Here is a 20075-nt window from a genome sequence, read left to right as displayed (position 1 = left end):
AATATTTCTTGTTAGTTAAAAAATCTTTATTTACAAATATTGATAGTATAGATCCAATAACTAAACAGGATTTTTGTCAACGAAAAAGAAAAAAACGTCAAAAATTTCCAAAAATCTGATAATATTTTAGTAAAACTCAAATGAACTTATTAAATTTAAAATATTATTGTTTTTTATATTTCGTTGATCTTTATGCATGTAGTACAAATTATGTATCTTACAAATCTAGTATAACAAAATATTTAATACAACTTATTCTTATGAATTTGTCATTTGATTTTTAGTCCAGCCAAATTTCCAAAAATCAGACAATTCATATTCCCCGGTCTTTTTTGAAGCTCAATGTTTCTATTTACTAAAACTAAACTAATAATGTAATAAATATGTTTGATATAAATTTACAACAATATCTCCCAAAATAATAAATCATCGAACTGAAATACGAAAATTGTAAATGATTGTAATCAGTTTCCAACTTATAAAATAACAAAAACGTAAATAGTGGAGTTAAAATTTTGAAAAATTAATGAAAGGTTTCCGTATTTCGTTAACAATTATCCACACACTAGTACATACAACAAACAAAGTTACAATAAAATGTAATGTAAAGTTTAGTCACTTACTTATACTTATTGTCAACGATTTTTAGACCAAATACGATTTCCAAAAATTTGACAATTTGACGTTTTTTTTTAAGACCGGGGGCAATTATTTTTAAAATCACAGAAAATAAAGCATTCACAAAATATGCTCATTGGCACAATAATCAGTATTATATTACTGATACAAGAAAATCAGACAGATTTATTATTTGAAATTTGGAAAACACTATGTCAATTTATTGTGAATTTTGTACATTGAATGCAAAATCAAAAACAATATCGATAATGTTTTCCCAATTTCATTACACCTTCCACTTGTTTAAACAATTTGCATCGTTACTCCAACTGTAGCGAGACAAAAGCAGCTTTTACAAACCAAAGAAAAAATGCTTTGTCTTAAATGATTTTCCAATTTAGTAAAAATGTGCGGCAAAAATTATCAAGTGTTAGCAAAAGCTGCCTTACATTTTTAACTGTAAAAGCTATTATTTGTATTTTTTTATAGTCGTTTCTGCATTTTTGTTTCATTCTTTTTATTCTGTTTTTTTTGTTATTTTTGTGCTTCTTTGTTTTGTACTTTTTTTCTTGACTTTTTTTTTCAAACGACTAAAAATTTTACACAGGTAAAAGCAGATTTACTGATATATTGCTGTGGGGGTAAAACAACCGAAATTACAACAATAAATCTGCTTCACATTCGTGTCCTAAAACTATTTTTTAAAATTTTTAATTGAATATGTTCTCAATGTGAACAGAAAATAAGGGCAAATTTGTGCAAACAGCAACGAACTTTTGAACAAAATAAAGTTAATATAAAATTGATTACTCATTAAAAACATAGACAATATGTAAGCCATTAAAACTAATACCAGGAACAATTATTTTTACAGACAATAAAGCGTTTAAGTTATGCTCACAAGTACAAGGATCGATATTACATTACCTATCGAAGACAATTAACGTATTGTTTGAAATTTGGAAAACAGAACGCCAGTTTACTATGAATTAATTTTAGTAAACCTAATCAAAAAACGTAACAAAAAAAAACTACGAAAAAAATTATAAAATGTTTGTAAATGCTGTGTTACATATTTTTTAACTCTAGCACCCTTAATTTGATTATTTCGACATTTTTTGTTTTATATTTTTAATAATTATTATTTATTTTTTGTTTTTATTTTATTTATGCTATATCTTATTGCTTTTTGTCATTTTTTCGTTAATATTTTTTGTTTTTTTTTCTTTTTTTGTTTGGTTTTTCTTTTTTTGTCTTGTTTTTTCTTTCTTTTGTTTTTTTTTTCAAACTGTTAAAAATTCTGCACAACTGGTTATAAACAGATTTACTGATGTATTGCTGTGGTGGTAAAACAACATATTACAACAATAAATCTGCTTCACATTCGTGTCTACTTAAAACTAACATTTCTTTTTAGAAGTGACTATGTTTTCAATGTGAATAGAAAATTATAACAAATTTACAAATAGCTATTTTTGGACAAAATACTAATAGTATCTCATTAAAAACATAGATAGCATCATTGGATAGGTACATATTTGGTAATTTTGAAATTTCAATACATCATTATAAAATTTGATAAATTTGAAGTTATCCCTAAAAACAAAAATATTACTAATAACTAAAAATTAATATATTAAAAATAATACCTACCTCGAAGATCGTTGTAATTTCCAAGAAGTTGAGCTGTTTCCTTGCAAACATAAGCAGTAATGAAAAATGATCTAAAAATATTGAGTTAAGAAAAATAATACTGATCCTGATAAAAATACTAACTCTGCTGGTCTGATCTGCTGGTTTGATCACAACATTACTGACAATATCGTCAATACCCGAATAACCAAGCTGGAAGTTCCAAATGTAGGGAAATGAAGTTATTCTATTTGAGACAAGTTTTGAATCAAATCTAGTGATCAAGTCACAATTCTTGGAAGTCCTTGTTGTTAACTTGTTGTAAAAGTACTGTCTTTCTTCCAATAACTTCGATACAGATCCTTTTATTTCTGTGAAGAAACAAGAGTTAAGCCAATACAAAGAAAGATGTAATTATTACCTTAAACAAATTGTAGAATAATCAAGAAAATATTTGTTGGCGAGTAGTTGGCGAGTAGAGCAAAAAAACCCTCACTGATTCAAGCGCAAGATCCTAAGCGATAGTAAAATTTTTTCTTGTAGATTTTGTATCCCAGAGGTTCCATGTAAGGTGTTATTCGGTTTTCTTGTTTCTATATATCGTTGTAAACTTCTATCATCATCACCAACCAGAACAGTACGGGTAGATTGTCCTACAAATAGTTAGATTTTATAAGTATCTCTTCAACAAATGTCCGAATATTATTTCAAATTAGGCAAAAGAACAAAATAAAAGTTTTTCTTTTATTTATATTTTTTACTAAAAGACGACTTCTCAGCCGTGCGTAAATACACATACCTCCAGTTTTTTTTCCAATGAACATTATACTTGACCAGAAATTCCATTGTGGCAGAAAGTTCACTTCTACTACTTTTATTCTCTTTGGGAAGTAGATTATCTATCAACTCTACATTGCGACAGGTGGTCTTTTTGGCAAATAAAGCGTTTAAAGACAAATCTTTTGGTTGTAGTTGTAAAAAAGCCGTCGCAAATATTTATCAGCGGTCCACTGTAAAAAATTACAAATAAGAATCAATTAATATAATACAGATCACTAATTCAAAGTAACATTTCAACAGATATCGTCCTTGTTCAAACAGAAGTCATTAAGAAACCCTTTTGAGATTTTTCATAGTATGATCCCACAATGTTTGGATTGTGATTTTATTATCGTACACAATATGAATACAAGTTATTATTTGAACTGTGCACTCGACAAACACAGTTTGACGAAACTTCAAAATGTTTAAATTTTAGTTTTCTTAAGTTTCAAAATTGGACTTAATAATTCTGCTTGAACGCATGCAATCATTACAGTTATAAGGCCATTAAAAAAGAATGTAAAGACTCACCTCATCAATGCGCAGAAAAAGCCCATCTCATAGTTGGAGGATAAAAGGACAACAGGGAAGGTAAGTAGCCACCTATTATAAACTCTTGTTCTTGGACCAATAACGTTAATACTATGTAATAAGGAAACCCGTGATATAAAAAACTTAGCAATGTACTGTATAGAACTACAGAAAAAGCTCCATGTTTTGGAAGTATTAATTACTAACTGGGATGATATAGTTCTGTGCACAAAAGATTTTGAAGTAAGTATTTTTACGAATTTAAATTGGAATAATCACCTAGCTTTCCAAAAAAAATATACTAGTATTCAAGTAAAACGAACAAATATTAAAAATGAATAATGAAAACTGAAAATTTGTGAAACTTTATAACGTTTATAATCACACTGAAATGAACTGAACTAACAGTCATCTAGAAATATCTTCTGGAGCAATATATATTCGATTGAACGCATCAGATCAATTGTTGAAATATGGGATTTCAGATGATAAGACGATTCGTCCCTGAGGCAATGCCTCGAATTCATGACGATTTTGTTTGTAGTTCAAATTTAAGTGGGGCACGTCCTTAAGGATGAATTAGCCCCCCCCCCCCTTCCTACTTCAGTCACAGCTTGAGCAAAAAGAACATTCCTAAAATTCCTGGAAGTTCTTTTAGAACAAGAAACTATTCTGGGTCTATAATAGTTTAACTAATTTTTTTCACTGATTTAATGTACGTTTCTGAAGTCTTTTAAGCCGATATTTTTTTAAGATCTTTGTTGCTACAAAATTTTTCTGAATTCGATGGGAGGCGACGGAATGGCCAAATATAAAAATGTGAACACACTTGGAGGTTTCACCGATAGACAAAATGGAATACAAAAAGCTCTTAAAGACAATACCGGAAAAGTTGTATAATTTTTGTTAATCATGTCTCAAAATACAAAGTAATTAATTGCGCAGACAGATTTGTTTAACCAGAACAAATAACAATGCTGCTTTTGCACAAACTAAAATAAAAAACTTGTTAAAAGTTAAAATCTTGATCTTTTGGTGACGTTTTAAAAATTCAAATTTGAGATGGTGTAGAAAAAGTTTAATGTTGTGTTACTAGAAAATAAAATGAACGCAATGAAAAGGCATCACTGTACAGAAAAACGGATGGATCAATTGGCAGTATTTGCTGAAAATTATAAAAAAATGCACAGACTTGAATCCAAGAAATACATAAAAAAAATTCAAAAAAAAGACCCTGCAATAACAAACAACAAAACCTGGTACTTGCCCCATTTTAAAAAACTTCGAATTGGTTTCTATGCCTCATTCAATGTCTCCTATATGACTAGTTATTTTACAGCCAGCCCTGATTTATAAAATTCTCAGTATGTAATTTCGCTCGGAATTAAGAAAAACAGGGTTACCGTTAACATGAAAAGAAAGATTTTTGCAAATTTAAGTTAGACAAGAAGACAGAAGAGCTCAACACATCCTATAAAGAGGTATGTGGATATTGAAAACAAAACCTAACATCTCTGAAATCACTGTAGTATTTTTTGGCTCTGTAAGCGGTCTGTGTCCGGCACAAGACGCCAAGAATTAAAATAAAAAAAAATTGAGACACAATTTTCTGAAGTTACAAAAGCTATAATAAATCAGTCAACATGTAAGAAGAGGCAAAACAGATGGTGGAAGGTGGTGTGGATTATCTGCAACTTTATTGCAAATAACAGAAAAGAATTGGAAGATGTTTACCAAAATTTAAGAGCAGAAACTTGACAAACTTAGGAACAGCCTGTTAATTAAACGTAACTGAAAGGATTTTAGAGGCTTTTACGAAACAAAATTTCACAAAACTGACAAAAACATTCTTGAAAAGAAAAAAGTATCGGCGACAAGAAAAATGGCAAATCTGACTAATTATAAATGACTTAAGGAAAATGTATAGTTTTTGGATTCCAAGACAATATTTTTCATTGAACATAAAAGAATGCTATACATTTTGATGCGATTCCCAAATCGTGCTGCATTGGGTTCGTTCAGAACACAAGGTATCCTCTGACGTGAAATACAATTCCAAACCAATTTGCAATTTCTCTAGTTTTGAAGGAATTAATAGAAAAGAAATTAGTCCATTTGATCAAAAATGGAATTTTACCGACTGGTGCAAAATTTCAGAAACACATAGAAGTTATTCCAAAGAATAAATAAAGTTGCACTACAAAAGAAGAACAATTGTAAAAAGTTTTGCACAAACAAGATGAAGCAGGATGAAGCGTAAAAAAGAAAAATTCTATCTTTTTTCAACACGAAGTCGAATACACGGTACTTATTTGTGACAAAAATAGGCCCAGAAAGACTAAAAATAGTACAAACCTTTAACAGCGTTTTTCGAATAACGTAGTACCATTTCTGTGATGTATGCTAAGAGGTTACGAAGATAAACGAAGATAGTAGAAACCAGCAGAAGTAGTGGAAAAATTATGGTTTTATCCAAATTTTGAACATGAAAATTTATAGTTTTTGTACTCAGTTAACCCTATTAATCTATGAATAACTAAAAAGTAAAATCTAATCAATGAACTAGGTTCCATATTCATAACATAATCAATTAAAAAATTTAGACCACAATGATGCCGAACAATGTGACAGTCATTCAAAATCCTTTCCACAACAAAGAACGAGTTAAAACATTATTAAAACAACAAACGACTGATCAATTAAAAATTTTAACAAATTTATCGAAGCAATTGCACATAATGAATTAGTTTTGAAGTTCCAAATATAACAAATCCTGATAAAAACTCTACTGATCTAACAGCATTAACATTCAAGAATTACGAAAACTCGTTCTTTTCCAGAGTAGCATCACCCCAGAGTAGGACCTACTAAAGTTTCATCAATTTAATGAAAATCCATCTCTATCCCCTCTCACAATTGCTACTTCACTGAATCAAATAGAGTAAGGATAATGTTTTTAATGATAATAATGTTAATGGTGATAATGATAGTGATGTAAATAATGTAATAATGTAAATAAAGATAATGATGCTAATGTTAATGATGATCATGTTAACTGTAAATGATATAAATGACAATGATGACCATGATGTTAATGGTGTAAATAATGTAAAGGTTATGATGTTAATGCTGATCAGGTTGATCTTATTGATCATGCTGATCATGTTGATTGTATTGATCATGTTGATCATGTTAGTGATGTAAATGACATAGATAATGTTAATGATGTAAATGACGATCATGCTGATCATGTTGATCAAGTTAATGATGATAATGATGTAAACAATGTAATGATGTTAATGAAGATGATGATGTTAATGATGCAAATGACAATAATAACAATGATGTTAATGGTGCAAATAATGTAAATGTCATGATGTTAATGCTGATCAAGTTGATCGTATTGATCATATTGATCATGTTAGTGATGTAAATGATATAGATGATGTTAATGGTGTAAGTGACAATGATGTTAATGGTGAAAATAATGCAAATGTTATGATGTTAATGCTGATCAGGTTGATCGTATTGATCATGTTGATCAAGTGATGCTAATGATGTTAATGATGTCAATGGTGATCATGCTGATCGGGCTGATCATGTTGATCAAGGTAATGATGATAATGATAATGATGTAAATGACTATGATGACAATGATGTTAATGGTGCAAATAATGTAAAAGTTATTATGTTAATACTGATCATGTTGATCTATTGATCATGTTGATCATGTTAGTGATGTAAATGACATAGATGATGTTAATGGTGTAAATGACAATGATGCCAATGATGTTAATGGTGCAAATAATGCAAATGTTATGATGTTAGTGCTGATCAGGTTGATCGTATTAATCATGTTGATCAAGTGATGCTAATGATGTTAATGATGTCAATGGTGATCATGCTGATCGGGCTGATCATGTTGATCAAGTTAATGATGATAATGATAATGATGTAAATGACTATGATGACAATGATGTTAATGGTGCAAATAATGTAAAAGTTATGATGTTAATGCTGATCATGTTGATCATGTTAGTGATGTAAATGACATAGATGATGTTAATGATGTCAATGGTGATCATGCTGATCAGGCTGATCATGTTGATCAAGTTAATAATGATAATAACGTAAATAATGTAATGATGGAAATGAAGTAAATGATGTTAATGTTAATGATGATCATGTTAATCATGTTAAATGACTATGATGACAATGATGTTAATTGTGCAAATAATGTAAAAACTATGATGTTAATGCTGATCATGTTGATCGTATTGATCATGTTGATCATGTTAGTGATGTAAATGACAAATATGATGTTAATGATGTAAATGGTGCAAATAATGTAAAAGTTATCATGTTAATGATCATGTTGTAAATGATATAAATGATGTAAATGGTGATCATGCTGATCATGTTGATCAAGTGAATGATGTAAATGATAATGACGATCATGCTGATGATGTTTATGATGACAATGATGATCGTGTTAATGATGATGTCCTTCAACTTTTCAATTGCGCAATCAGAATTTTCGAGGCCAACAAAATGTAAGACCGAGATTTAACACGAATAATTACAACCAAAATCAAAGAAGAACTTACCAAAATAATCCACAAAATTATTTTCAGAATTATTCAAGAAATTATTCACAAAATTTTCCAAAGCAAAGTTACCAAAATCAATACCAAAACCAGTTCCACAATCAACAAAGAAATTTCCAAAATAATCCCCAAAATAGTTTTCAAAATGTTCAAAATCAACAACCGCGCAACACACAAAACGTTTTCCAACCAAATCCAAATCGTAAATTTCCAAAACCAGTTCCAATGGAAACTTCCACAATCAGTCGAAACAATCAAATGAGACAACAACTACAAAGACAACCCTCTCAACAAAGACCAAATTTTACTTTTGAAGAATTATATTAGCAAGATGCAGAAAACCCTGAAAATCAAATAAATGAAAACACTGAAGAATTTGACGACATAAACAATTTTGCTGAAACAAACAATTTTCCCGAAACAAAAAATGAAAATCTTTTCCAAAATTTTTGGATACAGCCTCCAATGAACAATCAAACGTAATTGAATTAAATATTGACCGGAATTACATTTCAAAACTACCATATATAATTCTACCCGAATTTAACGCAAAGATGATGATAGATACAGGCTCCGCAAAAACACTTTTAAGTCCAAAAATCGCACAAAACTTTTATCCAAATTTAATAGTCCCAGATCCTTTTGAAATACATTCAATTCATGGAACAACACGTGATAAAGCAAGTGCAATAATTCCCCTTTCAAAAATGTTCGAAAGACCAGATTTAAAACACAAACATTACCTTGTCGATTTTAACCCAAAATATAATGGATTAATAGGCATAGATTTGATCAGAAAATTAAATGCTCCCTCGATTTCGGAAAGAAACTTTTTGTAACAAATAAAGTAAAAATACCAACATATTTTGAATCAGATGAAATAAAAAAGAAAAAAACCAATTTTTAAAGAGATCAGAGCAGATAATAAATATCCCTCTTGATAAAAACATAAATGAAGGAATTTTATTATACAATAAATTTGATGTAGTTGAAATACCGTCATCATTCGTCACTGTAAAAAATCAAATCGCAACAACCACAATAATTAACCCCACAGAAAAAGAATTATGTTTTATCGACTCAAATATTCACCAACAATTAAAGGAAAATTTGAAAAATATCAGAATATCACATTTAAATTCAGAAGAACAAAGACAAATCAAAAATTTATGCTTTGAGTACAGAGATATATTTTATTGCGAAAACTTACCTCTGACTTTTAACAATCAAATTAAACATTACATTCGAACCAAAGACAACAACCCAATATTTACAAAAACTTATCGATACCAAGAAATTCACAAAGAAGAAGTGAGAAAACAAATAAATTCAATGCTAACTCAAGGTATAATCAGACCATCAACATCACCTTGGTCCAGTCCAATTTGGATTGTCAAGAAAAAATTAGATGCATCAGGAAAAAAGAAATGGAGATTAGTTGTAGACTATCGACAATTAAACGAAAAAACTGTTAATGACAAGTACCCTTTGCCAAACATAACTGACATTTTAGATAAACTTGGAAAAAGTATATATTTCACAACCCTCGATTTAGCATCCGGTTTTCACCAAGTTCAAATGAACCCCGATGATATAGAAAAAACTGCCTTCAGCACAGAAAATGGTCATTATGAATACCTAAGAATGCCTTTCGGTTTAAAGAACGCGCCCGCAACATTTCAAAGAGTTATGGATAACATTTTAAGAGAAATTCAAAATGAAAAATATCTGGTTTATTTAGACGACATAATAATATTTTCAACATCACTCGAGGAACATATTGTCCGACTAAAAGACGTTTTTGAAAAATTACGAAATGCAAATTTTAAAATCCAGTTAGATAAAAGTGAATCTTTACGAAAAGAAGTCGCATATTTAGGACATATTATAACACCCGAAGGAGTTAAACCGAATCCCGAAAAAATCAAAGCGATAATGAAGTAGCCAATACCAAAAACACAAAAAGAAATCAAATCATTTTTAGGATTACTTGGATATTACTTATCCCAAATTTTGCTCTTTTGACAAAACCGTTAACCAAATGTTTGAAAAAGAATTCCAAAATTAAATATAACGAACAATTCATTAAAAGTTTCGAAACATGCAAACAAATTTTTACACAACCTTTCATTTTAACAACAGACGCTTCAAACGTAGCCCTTGGTGCTGTATTATCTCAAGGAAAATTAGGAGAAGATAAGCCAATTGCATATGCCTCCAGAACATTGAATGAAACCGAACAAAAATATTCGACAATTGAAAAAGTGCTTTTAGCAATCGTTTGGGCAACAAAATATTTTAGACCCTATCTTAACGGAAGAAAATTTACAATTTATACCGATCACCGCCCACTTCAATGGCTTTTCTCGTTAAAAGAACCAAATTCAAAACTAGTCAGATGGAGGTTAAAATTAGAAGAATACGACTACGATACTGTTTAAAAAAAAGGCAAATATAACAAAAACGTTGACGCATTATCTCGCATTCAAATTTATCCAGTCGAAATTGACGCAAAATCAACAGCACTACCACCCGATGATGAACTTGAACAAGTACTCAATAAAATAATTGAATCTGAAAACAGAGAATTAAGAACTCCCGAATTTTTACCAACTCATAATTTAAATTCCCAATTAGAGCGCAAACACCTGAAAATTTATTAACAGAATTCGAAACTGTAAGATCAAACTCAAGCCATAATTCACAAATACCAGGTCCTAGCGGTACTCAAAGACAAATTTCAACATCTACCTCAACTTCAAATACATCTCGACCTGAAAACTTACCAAAAACCAAAACAATTAACATTTGTGAGAACGCAATCGATCGAAAAGAACGACAAATTTTTATAACAACAGTTTTACAAAACCCTGAAAAACCAAAAGTTACAAAAGAAAACGGAATGACAATAATAAAAGCCCACATTTCACAAGAAAATAATAATGAAGAGATAAAAAATTTATTAATATAATTTTGCGAACCCAAAAAACATTATTATTGCTTTTTTGATAATGAAAGAATGTATAAAGATTTTTGCAGAACATTTTCGAAAACATTCAATGACGATGCCCCAATATTAAAACGATGTACAAAAAGAATTACCCTTGTCACAAACAAAGACGAACAGCAAGACCTAATTAAAAATCACCATGAAGGAAAAACCAACCATCGCGGAATAAGAGAAACATATACTAAACTTCAAAGACTATATTATTGGCCAAAATTAACTCTAGACGTATCAGATTTTATCAATAAATGCGAAATTTGTAAAAAGACAAAGTACGAAAGATATCCTCCAAAAATTCCATTAAAAGTAACACCAAAAATTGACTGTCCTTTCCAACAACTTAACTTTGATTTCTTCACAATCGAAGGAAAAACATTTTTGACAATAATTGACGCTTTTACAAAATTAGCTCAAGCCTACCCAATTCGAAGTAAAAACGCAATCGACATAAGCGATACATTGTTTACTTTTCTCATTACGGAATCCCAGAAAAAATAACTTTTGACTCAGGAACAGAATTTCAAAATGATACAGTCCAAAAACTTTTAGAAACACACAAAATCAAAATTCATTTTACAACTCCAACACATCCTCAATCAAATGGTTTAATTGAAAGATTTCACTCAACAATAACAGAACATTACCGAATTTTAAAACAAAACTTTAATGACCCTCCAGATAAAACAATGATTTATGCAATAATAGGTTACAACAACTCAATGCATTCAGTAACTAATTTGACACCTTTAGAACTACTTTTCGGACATACATCAAGACGAAACCCTTTGGGCTTATATCATAACGTAAGATACTTTCAACAATACCATGTTGACCATAAAAATCGAATGGAATTGATTTACAATGAAATGACGAAATTATTGCAAATGCAAAAAGAAAAAGTAATTAACAAAAGAAACGCACAACCGGAACAAACAACATTTAAAATTGGACAAACAGTTTTCGAAAGAAATCCCCTTGCCGATCGAAACAAATCAAAAAACAGATATTTAGGCCCATTCATAATTGAATCAATTAACAACGACAACACTTGTATCTTGAAAAACAAAAATAACCAAAAAAAGAGAGTACACCTTGATAATTTAAGACCCCCTGTTCTAGGATTATCCTCTAGATCCTCATCACCCAATCCTTCTAGTCCCCGAAATTGACAAAAATAACAGAAAATGCCGGAGTTTTACCACAAAAGTTGGGTATAGCGAAAAACATAATAGATCATTGGACCTTCATAAGAATATTTGATGTAGATAATCTTATCTCAGAGTATAATAATCTTAGAAACAAAGTATATAATCACCTTTCAAATGTAGAAAATAGATTTAATTCCAGCAACTCAGATCATTTTAGAAAAGAGCTACTACATTACAAAACTATTTTAAACGAATTATTTATCCAAATAAATGAAAGAATTTTACAATTATTTCCCAACACAATTTCAGAAAACAAAAGAACAAACAGAGGAATACTTAATATTTTCGGAAGTGCAATAAAAGCAATAACAGGAAATTTAGATAATGAAGACGGCAAACGATATGAAGAAATGATTTCAAAATTACAAGCAAAACAAAACAAACAAAAATTATTACTCGATGAACAAATTTCCCTAACAACCTCTGCAATTGAAAAATTCAACATCAAAATTTCTTCTGTCAAGTCATAATTCCGTCACACAAATTCCTTTTCCTTAACGAGTATTATTTCACATTGACCAACGAAAAATGTAACGAAGTGAAACCTGGAGATTAGATTTGCAATTTACCACTAATTACAAAAATATCTCAAGACGCACCATGTGAAATTCAACTTCTGAAATTTACTCAAAAATATCAAGATTGCCAAATTTACATTAACAATTTACAAATACAAAAAGTGGACAAAAATCAGTGGATAGGAATTTTTCCAACCGAACAACCAGTAACATCAATTTGTAATCAAGATGAAGAATCCCTGTCAATAAAAGGAAGTTATGTAATCGTCGTTCCTGATGAATGCAAACTCCAAATCAATTCGACAACTCTCCAAACCTATCAAAATCCGGATTTTCCGAAGATTCCCATTCAACTCCCGAAAATTGAAATTTCTGAAATGGATTCAAGAAAAGAAAACTTTCTCCACTTAGAACCTCTCGAACTTGAAAAAATCGACTTAAACAACCTTTAACCCGTGTATCATCAAATGCAGCAAATTCAAGAAACCCTCCGAAGAGAAAATGATGAACCAATTTCATACAACACAAATATTTGGACAATTTTAATCTATGTTTTGTTGTTAGCTGTTGCTCTGTATTTTTTGTGGACCAAATGTCTCTACCCTCGATATATGACGAGAAAGCTCAACCAACAAGCCGCCGCAAGTCAGCCCACGCCGTCTGCAATTCCAATTGAAAATTTGGCTGCTCGTACGATCCCCAACTTTCCAACACGCGCTTTCCAACACCTTGGTTATCAAAAACCTTGCAACTCCTGCAGGAATTATTATTATAAATTCAGATCATGAAAATACGCATTTTAGTCCGGAACATAGTCTTGAGTCGTGGTGCTGCTAATCATTATTTTCGAGTCATTCGTAATATTGTAAAAGTTATAATTTAATTTATTAATAACAAGTGAAATAATTGTAAAAGTGAAGTTGTAATAATAAATATAAAGTATAAATAAAAATAGTGGAAATAAATAATTTTTAAAAAGTAATTTGTTAACGCTCCCATGTTAACTAACGTTGGCGTTTCTATAGTTTTGAAACAGCTAATACATATAATAAACATCAAGAAAATTGTTTATGGTCTCCTCTGCACCTTAAATAATCTTATAGAAAAATCTTATCCCTCACCTCACTTTTTTGATAGAACAAATAAAGGCTGAAGTTTTGTAAAAATTTTGGCATTTATTCTTGGGGTTTTTAATTTAGTTTTTCACTATTTCAATTCAATCCCCGGGGTGTTATAGAACGCCCTGTTAATTTTTCCTTTTATTTAGAGAACCGCTGACATCATCACTACATATTTTTCTTATAAATAAATCAAAATTGTAAAAATTATTAGATTTATTCAAGGACGAATCATGAACGTTTGGTCGTTTTGTTTAAGTTATTGCTCTATGTCTATGTAAATATATCTTATGCAATTTCCGTTCCAATTTTTTATTATCTTGCAGAATAATTGAATTTTTCTATCGAAATTGTGCATAATCGGAATCGCTCAAAAAACTTAAAAATAAAACCGCTTCCAACTGTAAAATGTAAAATGTACGAATAGAAAGCAAAGCCGGCATAATAATATAATTTTCAAAGCAATTTAGGGATGGAAAGAAAAGGAATCATGCATTAATTTGCGTGTGTTTTTTTTAAACACCAAAGTCAGCTAAAGTCCGAGACGAAATCAAAATTAATGGAAACCTTATCATCAGCGAAACACATCAACTGTTATCGAATAACAAGTTTTTTTGCGCCACAAGCAAGTTTTTAATCCGATTGTTTTTAGCATTTATAAACTATACGAGCACGTTCCACTTTTCATACGCAAGGCGATTTTTCGTATAATTTTCCGCCCAACAATCAAAATTTGTTGTAATTCCTTCAATTTTTCTCATTATTATAGAAAAGTCAATTTATAACAGGAATTAAAAATCATGAAAAAAACAACATACCCAGTATTTAACCACTTGAGTTTTTCATGAAAACCTTTAGAATATTCACTAACATCACCTACATAGTTTTTCAAAAATGATTGTGAAATGTTTTCGTAGAAAAAAACCACTACTGTTGTAAATAAAGTGCCCGGAAAATCTCTGGTCAAGAACAATGAGCTATACGCAAGTGTGGCCACTTACCCTTCGGGATTGTGGAAACTGAAGCAAAGTCGTCAAAAACAACACCATTATTTAAGAACGCAAAAAAAATTTAAAAACTTTACAACAATTGTACCACCAACGACTACCACCTTGCAAATGAGCAAGCGAATCTTGGGAGGTGTGAAGGGCGATGGGAAGGAGTGGGAAAAGGTTGGCGGGAAGGGACTGTCGAGACGTTCTTGTTCACACGGTATTAAAAATTATAAAAAAAATTGACAGAGCTGGTCCTACCCCGAATGCAAATCGCAAAAATTACGCTCTTACTCTGATTAATTATTGATTACTGACTAAAAAAATTGTCAACGGTGCTGTTTCAATAATTACAACTATTTTGAAGTTGTTTTCTTATTAATAACTTAACTATTCTTATTAATAACTAATAACTTCAGTTAAAGAGCAGATACAGAGAAACTGTTTTCACTATTGTTATAACTGTGATAAGTGTTTCCAATTCTATCCTTTTAAATAAAGTTGTTTTTTAAGTTGCCAATGCCTTTAAGGACTACTGGTAAGAGCTAGAAAAAAGATAGTTCGGTCAAACTAGACATTTCAATTTACAAAAATTCGCATAGAGCTGAAACAGGTCTTTGGGGCATCGTTACAATTTACAAATAGAATATCAAAAGTCCTGATCGATCCCAAAAAAATATTCAAGATTAAAGGTCAAATGAATAGGTTTTTGCAATTTTTCTCGTAAACGGTAAATGTTATGATTAAAATAGGTCAGACAAAAGTTGTAGACCATGCAATTGTCTACAAAAGATCTACCGATATTTGGACTGTTGCTAAATACACGTAACTTTACGACACTTTGCGTGTGGCTCGCTATTTTAAACAATTTTTGCAAAGCTATGGTAGATGCAAAGTAGATCATTTGAATTTATAAGTAAAATAGGCGGTTTTGTGTCTTTGTGAATGAAAAACTTGTATTATGTAGAATAGGCCTTCTATAACTTTTAGAATCGCGATATCTCGGTATTGAAAATAAATAAATCACTTAAGAATTTTTTTTTATTAAAGTGGCATATGACTGAAATTGAGTTGGCAACATACAGGGTGTATCAGAAATATGTGTCTTAATTTTAACAAGTAAGAGAACTCAACAAATAAAACTTTTTTTCTATTTATAAATTTTCAATAAAAAATTTCAAAAAAAAATTACTTAAAATTAAAAGACCCGAACTATTTTTTGTGATAGAAACGCACAATTTAAACAATTTAAAACAACAATGAATTGTTGCTATGAACACAAACTAATTATTAAACACTGACCGGCTCGTTTGCACAAACGAAAGGAGGAAACAGTGAAAATTATAAATAAGAATTTTGAAAAACAGTATATAGAAAAGTTGTTGTATTTGATAAGTTTTAGTACGTAGTAAAATTAACACACACACCCTGTGTTTGTCCTTTAACCTTAAATTTTTTTGCACACATGAGATCGATTGGGACTATGCGAATTTTTGCAAACTTGCCACTATTTTAATGTCTATTTTGACCGGACTAAGATTTAAATCTTGTAAATTGTAAGGCATACAATTTTACGTAGAAAGTTTTCTCTTGACTTTTTTGATGAAATGTCCAATTTTAAAAAACTAGCAAAAACATTCTATTGGTATGAAAAATCTTCTGCTTTTACAAAAATTGTTTACATTATGAAAAAGACATTTTAGTAAAAAAGTTACAAAAATGTAAAATTGGAAAAAATTGGCGTTTACATTCTCCTACCTTGCTTCTACATGGATAACGAATAACGATGCAAATTGCTTTAAGTTTACACCTATCACATTCAATTGATTGACTCACTAAAAAATACTACCAGCAAAGTCGCACATGACCTTAATGCTAAGTTTATCAAAAATCTTAGAAAACTTAATAATTGTACCTCTTACAAAATTAATAAATAATAGTATTTTTAAAGTCTTTCCATAGTGCCTCACATTATTTAAAGTAATTCCCATCCACAAAAAAAGGGTCGTAGTCGAATTGGTTCCCGTTAATCTTTATAAGCATAATTCTGTTAAAGGTGGTTTATTCGGGGTTAACTGTTTTTTTTAAAGGAGATTGTTATTTTTTAAGCCCAAAGCTCTTTGTAAAATTCATAAAATGTTCTGCAAGTAAGCTCATTTTGCTCTGACCGTTCTCAGTTTACGAATTTGCATTTGCCATAGCATTTAATTTTTTTCGATTACGTTGGGCATTGAAGACTGAATTCTCACAGACAGGGTTCTATGTGCTCCGAGAAAAAAGTTTGAGAGAACTTAGATATGTGTCAAGTATAAAAAAAAATGTGGTTCTAGCTCTAGAGTTCTAATTCTTATTCGGTTTTACATCATTTGCTCTAAATTATCCGTCGTTTTTAAATTCTGTGCACCCTTATACTATTAAATCGGATAAGTGCGCCAAAACACTTATAAAACAAGTATTTTATGCTATTATACTTTGCGACCCCTTTTTTCTTATTTTAATAAAAAAAATTGTCGTTTAGATAATGAAGCTTTTATACACCGGCCCATTAATTTAATTCACAATTAAATGCGTGATTAACTGATCATGTGATCAAATTGAAGCAGTTTGATTGGGCTATTGGCGTTCTTAACTTTTAACAACGTATTAAAATTTAATGAAGCTTTCTAAAAACCGGCCCTAATGGTGCTATTCTCTAACTACTAGTACTATCTTAAGGCTCTATTACTTACTAAGGCCGTTTCACTGGACATGAAATTCTGATTCAGATCAGAAGGCCTTGAAGCGGCAGGCATGTAGGGCCCTCTACAGGGCAGAATAGCCGCGAAATTCGAAAAATTCCACCATTACTTAGTTAGTGTTAAATAATATACATTTTTAAGAGACATTGTTGATAATGTTCAGCTCTTGTCACTTTTCACGTACTTTTCTTAATTTAATAAGCTCGCTCTGAGTTGTTTTTTTCGTTGTTTCTTGTAATTGTGTTTTTCCTTACATTTTATTCAATGGTTAAACGTAAGTGTTTCGCTTGCAGTAACCCGAATAAATTTTTATTGAAAATCTCAAGCAATTATGAAGATTGTAATAAATGTGTAATTAACTCTCTTTGCACAATACTGTGGTATTCGTATAGTTAGTTTATTACTTAGTAGAAAAAACCAATATACGAGGAGATTTCAAATATAAAGCGGAATTTGTTTATAATTTTAACAAAAAACAAAATTTTAACAAAACTTTTTAAACTACTTTTCCACGAACTCTTCCTCTACATCTGTGCACATACGCCATTTCTTTGATAGTTTCACAAAGCTTTCTTTACAGCTTTTTTAGCCAAGTACGTAAGTACGGCGTATGCGCAAAATTTTGAGGCTCATCGTCATGGCGGAATCTAAAACTCTACCTGGTGCCCCAGTGCTTCTTTATGTGGTTCAATAAAAATTAAAATCACAAGGTGACAGATTAGGACTATAAGGAGAATATGGAGGAGTCTTTCAGTGTACGTTTTCCAAAATCTTTGCCGTCAAAGGGGCACTATGCAGTAGGGCGTTTTCTTGCAATAAAATCACACCTCTTGCTGAAAGATTCCGTCTTTTAGATCAAAATAAAGAGTTAATTTTTCGATTAAAAGTAGTAAGGAGCATTCATTTGGACGTTTGGTTACAAAAAATCCGTGTATTTAACGCCATAGGTCTTCCAAAATAAAGAAACAATGTTTTCTCTATCTGAAACCACAACTTTGATTTATCGACATTAGAAAAATATGGGTAGTCACTTTTTGGAATTGGATTAGATTTATTTGAATTCTGGAGTAAAATGACGAATTCAGGTTTTATCATACGTTTTATCATAAGTAATAATGAATTGAAAAAATTCCACTGAGAACCTAAGAACCTCGGTAGAACCTCTTCTACATAACTGGCAACGCACTAAGCCAAAAAACTTCTATAAAAAAGTATAAAACTACCAAAGAAATGGCGTATGCGCATGAAGGTAGAGGAAAAATACGTGAAAAAGTTGCTTGAAATTAAATTTCCTGTTTATATCTGAACTCCCTAGGTATTTTTCAATGTATTTTTTCTTTTAATCAAAGGCTTAAAAGATTAGGTATAATACTAAACTTTGCGAAAACCATTTTCACAGCAAATTATTGACTACTGTTTTACTCATTACAGTAAGTGTTGTACGTATTTAATATTTACTCTTCCAAGTCTTAGGCGTATCACATCAGTCACTGGAAAAGCTCATTATTATTATAGCGTCTCGGGGTGTGATTCTACGTACTCTTTATCGTATTGGAATTCAATTAGACATTTCCAAAAGAACAAATTTAACTTCCATCGCTGAAAACTTCTTTAGAAGCTATTTTAACTCACCATCTTGGTCTTAACGCATATATGAGCAAATTATTTTTTAACAGATAACTTTTGGTATGACGGCGAAATGACAAGGCTTTACAGCTAAAATTTTAAACTTAAACGACAGTAGAGGTCGGAATCTGCCGTGTAATTGGAAATGTCAAATAGAATCAATTTCAACAATGGAAACTAGGCCATAACTAGGCTCAGTTAGAGTTCCTTTATTGGGAGAGTTGGGACACTGAACGTCGAACCGAACCAATTTTTTATTATGTGGATAAGGAATATGTTTCTATTCTTTTTTAATAAAATTTTTATTAGCAACTTATGTCAAAGGTTCATGTCGAAAATGATTTCAAGGTAATAATTTTTGTCAAATGAATAAAATGACATAATTTTACGTCAAATTTAACCAGGGACGTAGGAATCGTAGGAATTTTGGTAATACTATTTAAAACAAGAAAATAATTGAATACCTACAAATATTAATGTTCACATTTCTGTAATTTGTCGATATTTATTTTAATATTAAATACATAACGTAAAACATACTTCACTGCTAAAAATGCCTTTCTTCCGGTCACAAGGTTGAATTTCTCTCTCTTTCGTCGATGATTACCATTTCTTAAAGTTAAGGGAAAAATGTTTATGATGAAGAGTTTAGACGTAC

The 20075-nt window shown here is 30.4% G+C and overlaps 1 long non-coding RNA gene across 1 annotated transcript; it reads right to left on the bottom strand.

Annotated features, from left to right (window-relative positions):
- Window positions 1-47: 47 nt before the first annotated feature.
- LOC103312439 (uncharacterized) lies at window positions 48-15190 on the bottom strand. The gene is made up of 5 exons (XR_010334479.1): window positions 15063-15190; window positions 2672-2903; window positions 2395-2621; window positions 2272-2342; window positions 48-2214 (listed from the first exon to the last, which is right to left on the bottom strand). It is a non-coding gene; the product is annotated as an uncharacterized LOC103312439 (long non-coding RNA).
- Window positions 15191-20075: the final 4885 nt, after the last annotated feature.

This window comes from Tribolium castaneum, chromosome 1 (assembly GCF_031307605.1).
Source record: "Tribolium castaneum strain GA2 chromosome 1, icTriCast1.1, whole genome shotgun sequence".
NCBI classification, from domain to species: domain Eukaryota; kingdom Metazoa; phylum Arthropoda; class Insecta; order Coleoptera; family Tenebrionidae; genus Tribolium; species Tribolium castaneum.
This window is presented reverse-complemented; position numbering and strand designations above follow the sequence as displayed.